Here is a 7,500-nt window from a genome sequence, read left to right as displayed (position 1 = left end):
GCAGTAGGGAGACGATGACTTCTCTATGATGCCTGCAGCTTCCATGTTGTCTATCTCCTTCTTGACCGCATCCACCAGACGAATGGGTATCGGGTATGGCTTCAATCTGACGGGTACGCTGCTCGTCAGCTGTATTTCGTGGCAATCCACCTTGGCGACTCCAGGCTTATCGGAGAACACTGCTGAATGTCGCTGGAGAATAGAATTTATACGTCTCTTCTGCTCTGGACCAAGCCTCGGAGGTACTTGCACATCCTCCACCGTTTCACCTTGAATAGCTTCACGGGTAAGGGGTGCGCAATCTGTCAATTTCTCAACCTCTGGTATAACCACGGCAGCAGAGACCATCTGCGACTGCTTAAACTGGCCTTCGACAATCTGCAGACACTCGTACTGTTCAGGTGATAGCACACGATCTCCCCTATTCAGCAAACATTCTTGACCAACTGCCGAACATGTAACTTGAGGTGTGTAATATTTCTTCAGCATATTAATGTGGAACCTCTTTTGGTCTGGTCCCACTTGCACCAAGTAGTTCAAATCATTAAGACGTTTGACTACTTCAAAAGGTCCTTGCCATTGCGACAGCAACTTGTTGTACGCGGTGGGTAGAAGGAGGAGGCACTGGTCTCCTTCCTCGAGGATCCTCAGCATAGTTTTCTTGTTGTAGTACGCCTTCTGAACTTCCTTAGCTTTCAGTAGCTCTTGTTTTGCTACTTCACAGGTCTCTCGTAGTCGTTCGGCCAAGTCCAGCACATATGCATAAGTTGTCTTCACTGCGGGGTCAGGCTCTTCTTCGTCCCAGAGTTCTCGCAGTACTTGCAGAGGACCACGAACTGACCTGCCGTAAACTAACTCAAATGGCGAGAACTGTAGTGAAGCTTGGGGTACTTCGCGGTTGGCGAATAGTAGAGGGGCGATAAATCGTGGCCATTCCTAAGGTTGCTCTGCTGCCATCCGCTTCAGCATCTTCTTGAGGGTGCAATTGAAACGCTCACAGAGTGGTAAGGGGTAGTCCTGAGCCCTTTTACAGCCAGTAGCCTCAGCAACTCTTCCATCATGACTGAAGTGAACTGGCTCCCCCGGTCGGACAACACTTGCTTAGGAATGCCCACGCGACAAAAGATTTCGAACATTGCTTCGGCGACAGTTATGGTTTCAATATTGCGAAGGGGTACTGCTTCAGACCATCTCGTCGCGAAGCCCACGCAGGTAAGGGTGTATTTGGCTCCGTCAGCTGCCCTTGGAATGATAGGTCCAACGATGTCCACAGCCACTCGCTGGAATGGCTCAGAGATCAGAGTGGTGCAGGCTTCACTCGGCCGCGATCTGTAGTCTTCTGACATACGTCACATGACCTCATCATCCTCACTATCTCTCTGCCTATCTCAGGCCAGAAAAATTGAGACTGAATTCTATCTTGAGTTTTCTGTACTCCCATGTGTCCACCTAGTGCAACATGATGACCCAGCTTAAACACTGCCAGGCGGTACTTCTCTGGAACGACGAACTGTAGTCTCGAGTCCCCGCTTGGATACACCGTACTGCGATAAAGTCTTCCCCTTTTCTTAAGGAATCTGGTTTCCGTTCCCCGAGAAGTTCTGCAATGTCCCTCTAGAACCTTCTTACAAACCATGGCAAGTGTGGGATCGGTCGTTTGTTCGGCAACTACGTCCTCACTATTTGCAAGATCTGAAACAGATGAAAGTATCAAAGGTTTTACCTGGTTGGTTGCTCTGGCGGCTCCTCTGGTAACCGCCGCTGCACAGGTTTGGGTGGTGGCTTCGTGTGAGCCGTAGCTAAGGGGCAGATCACCCGAGTCCCGTTGATAAGACTCACGGTTACATAATTTCCAGTGTAACTGTCAGGCGTTACAAGCCTCTCCTTGACACAACACCCCGTCGATCCGTTGTCCCTTAAGACTTCCGCGGTGACACCATTTACCTTGCCAGGCTGAACCAGGAGCCCTGTACCTCTGAGACTAGAACTCAATGCAGCTGATAAGTACACGTGTTGGGGAGTTGACACGGAACCGGCGGTGACACACTCTTCTTGTGGAATAACCTTTGGGGAAAATTCCTCAGGTGCTCCTCCGTGGTGTACTGCTGCTGCTGCAGCGTGCTGATTCTTCTGACCTTTGTGACCCTTCCAACCACCTTGAGAGTAGGGCTGGTTCCTCACTTGCTGTGGTTGGCTGTGATGAAAAAAAAGATTGAGTAAATCTTTGTGGTTTCGACTGCTGTGGAGATGACTGGTAACTTATTGTGGCGTTGGGCTTACGTGTTAGACTATTGTGGTGTCTGAGAATGTACAGGTGGAGGCAACTTCTTGTGAAGTTGTTTCCTCGTGTGGTACCCGTAAGCTGCGAAGTGTGCGTCGGCCAGGTCAGTCATTTGCTGGAGGTCCTTTACTTTCTGTGTCTTGAATTTAGCCACCAGCTCCGTGGGACACGACTTTTCCAGCTGGGTGCGCAGCATCAAGTCGCGCAGACCCTCGACAGTCTGCGGAGTCTCGTCCTTTTCCATCCAATGGTCCAAGTAACTCTTCAATCTAGCGCAGAACTGGGCTACCGTCTCCTTATCCTGCAACATAGCTCACTGATATTGGTCACGCGCATCCTCCAATGTCTTACCATAAGCTAGAAGTAATGCTTTCTTCATACCTTCATAATCTCGCATTGAGGAGTCAAGACGGTGGATTATGTCGAGAGGTTTCCCGTCGAAGAGGTTCATAAACTCGACTTTCTTAACATCTTCGCTCAATTTGTACGTAGTCGCCACCATCTGGAACCTGTCAATAAAAGGCTCAATCGCTTGACCTACCTCATACTTTGGAATGTTGAGCCGGTGTGTAGAGAACTGGGTGTGAGCAACAGGGTTGACACCTGGCGAGCTGGTACCATCGGTCTGAGGTTGGGAAAGTTTGAGCTGTAGCATCTCCTTCTCATGCAGCCGTTTCTCCTTTTCATGTTCCAACTTTAGTTTCTCGAACTCTCGTTCCTGCGCTCTGTCGTCCCGAAGTTGCTGTTGCCGTTTTCGGACGTACTCCCGGATTTCCTCAGTATCCTTATACCCCAGGGTTTCCGCCTCACTCGTCAATTCCTGCACGGACATGGCTCTCACACTTCTGTAATCAACTTCAATGTTACAATAAAAGTTTTACTGCCAGAGTGTGAATAACGCACAAGAAGGCCCCACGATGGGCGCCATTTATGTCAGAATCTTTCACCAGCTGTGTCGATTCTTGACTGTTCATTCTGGTCATTCTCCCTTCTTCCACTCTTCGCGCTTCGGAGTTTGAGTTTCGAAGTTTCGGAGGTTTGAAGCTTCAGAGTTTCCAAGTCTTGGTATTTGATGCTTCAGAGTTTCGAACTTCGATTACGCAAATTGGTGATACTCTCGCAAACCACTTAGTTTCTTCAAACTGTAATTGATGTATTAGTTAATGAGCTGTTTATGTATATGTATAATTCAGCCAAATTTTTACGAGTCACAAGTGATCTGTGACAATTTCAATATTGATTTCATTGTAAACGCAGAGTAGCGCCAGGCCGTTGAGGCTATCTTGACCCATAGTATTCCTTAGGTAGGTCTTCAGTCGCTTCAGGGTTGAAAATGAACGCTCGGCCTCTACGTTCGAGACTGGGAGCGTGATCAAAACTCGGAGGAGCTTGGCCAGGTTCGGATACATTCGGGTCTGGGCGTGGGCAAGGGCATCTCCAATGGATTCGAACTTCATTGTTGTTGAATACCAGCGCTCTGCTTCCACCTTCACGAGGCTCAAGGTCTCGATGTCAGCCTCATAAACCTTTGCCGCTTCCAGTACAGCAGCAACATCTCCGTCAGCGCTGTTGAGCAGATTCTTGATCTTGAAGCCAACAGGAATAGTATCATTCCCGAACCGGGTCTGCAGCTCAGTCAATACAAGGTCGAGGAATGGGACATATACATAGTGGCGGCGCCTGGGGGGGGGGGGGCTTGGAAAAGTGGCCAGCCCCCCCCATTAGCCCCCCCCCCAAACTGAAATGAGCAAATTGAAAATTTAAAACACTCATTGAAATAATTTTATTAAGTGGAATTTTTAATTGCCAGGGCTAAAAAAATTTCAGCCATCAGTGCTAGCCCAACTATTAACCTCCTCCCCTTCTGAAATGAGGATAATATATGTGTATTATCATATTACTATTAGCCCCACCAAAAATTTGCTCAGCCCCCCCTTAGCCTCCCCAACTAAAAATTCGTGGCGCCGCCGCTGCATATACAGATCTTCGGTAATACTCCCTCAGCTTCTGGAAGAGTAAATTCGCTCGCTGCGTTTGGCGCTTGCAAACTCGAGGTACAGGAATGGTGTCATGTGATGAACCGATCTCCTGGAGAAGCCCCTCTGCCTTCTTGAAGATGTTCTGGAAGCTGGTCAGTGCACCTTCCCTGGTCTTGTTTAGATGCGTCACCACATCACCAATCCTAGCGTACGCTGAGACTAGATCGACCATAGGGGACTGCAGGGCTCGGCTCGGCTCCACAGTGTGAGCTAGCACAGACTCAGCGACGGCGAGACCAATCAGAAAGCGCGGCTCTCGGATTGCTATTAGTAGTAGTCCCGCCGTCGCGTCCGAGTTGCTCTCGTTCTCCGGAAAGACGGCAATAAATGGCAGGAATTCCATAAACACAATGACCGAGTCGTGTCGCTCAACCCATCTAATAGCGCAGAGGCTGACCAGAAAGTACTAAAATCGATTAAATGAAATCCTTACAATGATTCATGGAGGAATAAATTTGGGGGGGGGGCTTCAGCCCCCCCAAAAGAAACCCATTCTGGTAGTCATCTTCATTTCTTCAGCAGTCACCCAGACAAAGTAAAAAGTAGCGTCGCCTCAGGATTATTTCTTCGAGCTCTTAGAATTTGCAGCCCCCAGTTTCTTGAAGGAGAACTGAATATAATAAAATCTCAACTTAGTAAATTAGTTTACCCGGATTGGTTCTTGGTCAAAGCCCTCGGCCAAGCGAGATCCAATTTTTTCAACAACGCCCCAATTTCCTCTAAATTTTCATTGAACAGCTTCTTAATCGTTCCCTTTTCTGATTCATTTATTCCTTCGACCAAGTTTCTTCCCGAAGACAAATTAAGTTTAATCAATTTTTACCCTAACACCATTAATAAAGAGGTGGTAAATGTCCACAAAAAGGTTGAAAGCAGAGCATAGTCAAGGGGTTTATTCGATTTATATCGGACAGACTGGGAGAGATTTGGACACTAGGATGATCAAACATAAACGTTCCATTAAATATGGACAGGAAAGCTCAGTTGTGTTCTAACATGTTAAACAATTTAAACATTGTTTAGACTGGGACAAAAGCTGAGTTTATTTATAAATCCAGATGTGAGTTCAGGAGAAAAATGGTAGAATCTACTATAATTGAATACCATCCCAATATGAGCAATTCAAAGGGGCAATGGTCCCCGGATATAATTTCAGGACTTTTCATCACCAGCCTAATAAAAAGACATTTGCCTCCTGACCTCACATACGGAGTGAGCCGAGGGTAGAGACCTCTCCCAATGTTCCCCTTTCTCATGTCAAGGGTGTTACTTAAGTACCCTCACTATTCTTATTTGTATCTACTGTAGAGGATTGAAGTTTGCAATCGAAATATATAGACTTCCTGTCTCAAGTCTTCTGTACTCCAACAGTGGTTTTCACGTGATATTATATATTGATATTATATATTGATATTATATATATATATATATATATATATATATATATATATATATATATATATATATATATATGATGAAGGTGGAAAAAGAAGTCACGGGTCTAGTTCCGAGTTCCTGAGTTTATTCCTGACCGGTTTCGCTCTGTGGTTCTTCATAAGCATAGAGCGAAACCGGCCAGGAATAAACTCAGGAACTCGGAACTAGACCCGTGTCTTCTTTTTCCACCTTAAACTTGTCACAATGTACCAGCATATATATATACATATATATGTCTATATATGTATATATATACATATATATACATATATATGTATATGTATATATATACATATGTATATATATACATATATATGTATATATATACATATATATGTATATATATATATATATATGTATATATATATGTATATATACATATACATATATATATACATATATATACAAATATATATATATATATATATATGTATATATATATATATATTGTTGGTACATTGTGACAAGTTGATGAAGGTGAAAAAAGAAGTCACGGGTCTAGTTCCGAGTTTTTTAATTTATTCCTGACCGATTTCGCTCTATGCTTCTTCTGAAGAAGCATAGAGCGAAACCGGTCAGGAATAAACTCAGTAACTCGGAACTAGACCCGTGACTTCTTTTTCCACCTTCATCAACATATATATATATATATATATATATATATATATATATACATATACATATGGATATATATATATACATATATAAATGTGTATATATATATATATGTATATATATATGTATATATATATGTATATACATATATATATATATATGTATGTATATATATATGTATATATATATATATATATATATATATATATATATATATGCATGCATTGTTAAAATCGACAGCGTTAGTGAGGTTGTTGATCTTCTTGTGAGTATTCTCCAGTTTTCTAACCAATATTCTGCCATTTAGAGGGTGGGCATATACCAAGTTGCCAAAATGATTCATTTATTTCAACGTTTCGTCTAACAAAGAGACATCTTCAGGAAATTCTGTAACATAGGAGGAGGTGGAGGGGGGGGGTTTCGGAGAGAGGTCATGCTAGGTAGTAGCTTGGTGCTGCTATACAAAGCGATGACAGAAGTCATCCCCTAAGCCCCAATTCATTGATATATATTACCATAACATCTTCAACAAGGGTTACAAAAAAGATGAAAAAATAATTAAAGACATCATCACTAAGAACTGTCATCCGGTATCTAAAGATAAGGAAATCCGGGTGGTTGTATACTACTCCAACCCTAAAACTAGTTCATTGGTTATAACTAATAACTTAAATAGTAATACTGAGACTATGTCTAAAACTAATTGTGTTTATGAATTCACCTGTAGCACCGGGAACTGTGTAGCCCGTCATACAGCATATATTGGTTTTACTAGATGTAGTCTCAGTAGGAGAATTACTATGCATTTACAAAATGGGGCTATAAAACATCACTTAAAGAAATACCATAACCTAACAGCCACCCGTGAATACCTAGTTTCAAACACTAGGATTATAGCAAGTAATAGGGATGTACATAAACTTAAGCTTCTAGAAGCTATGTTTATCAGAGAATGTAGTCCTATCATTAATATCCAATGCAACATGACTTCTGTCATCGCTTTGTATAGCAGCACCAAGCTACTACCTAGCATGACCTCTCTCCGAAACCCCCCCCCTCCACCTCCTCCTACCCACTCCTTCCATCCTCCCCCCAACCGACCCCGCAACCCCCTAACCCCCCAACCCC

This window comes from Oratosquilla oratoria, chromosome 2 (assembly GCF_046742065.1).
Source record: "Oratosquilla oratoria isolate Oo_2021 chromosome 2, ASM4674206v1, whole genome shotgun sequence".
NCBI classification, from domain to species: Eukaryota; Metazoa; Arthropoda; class Malacostraca; order Stomatopoda; family Squillidae; genus Oratosquilla; species Oratosquilla oratoria.
This window is presented reverse-complemented; position numbering follows the sequence as displayed.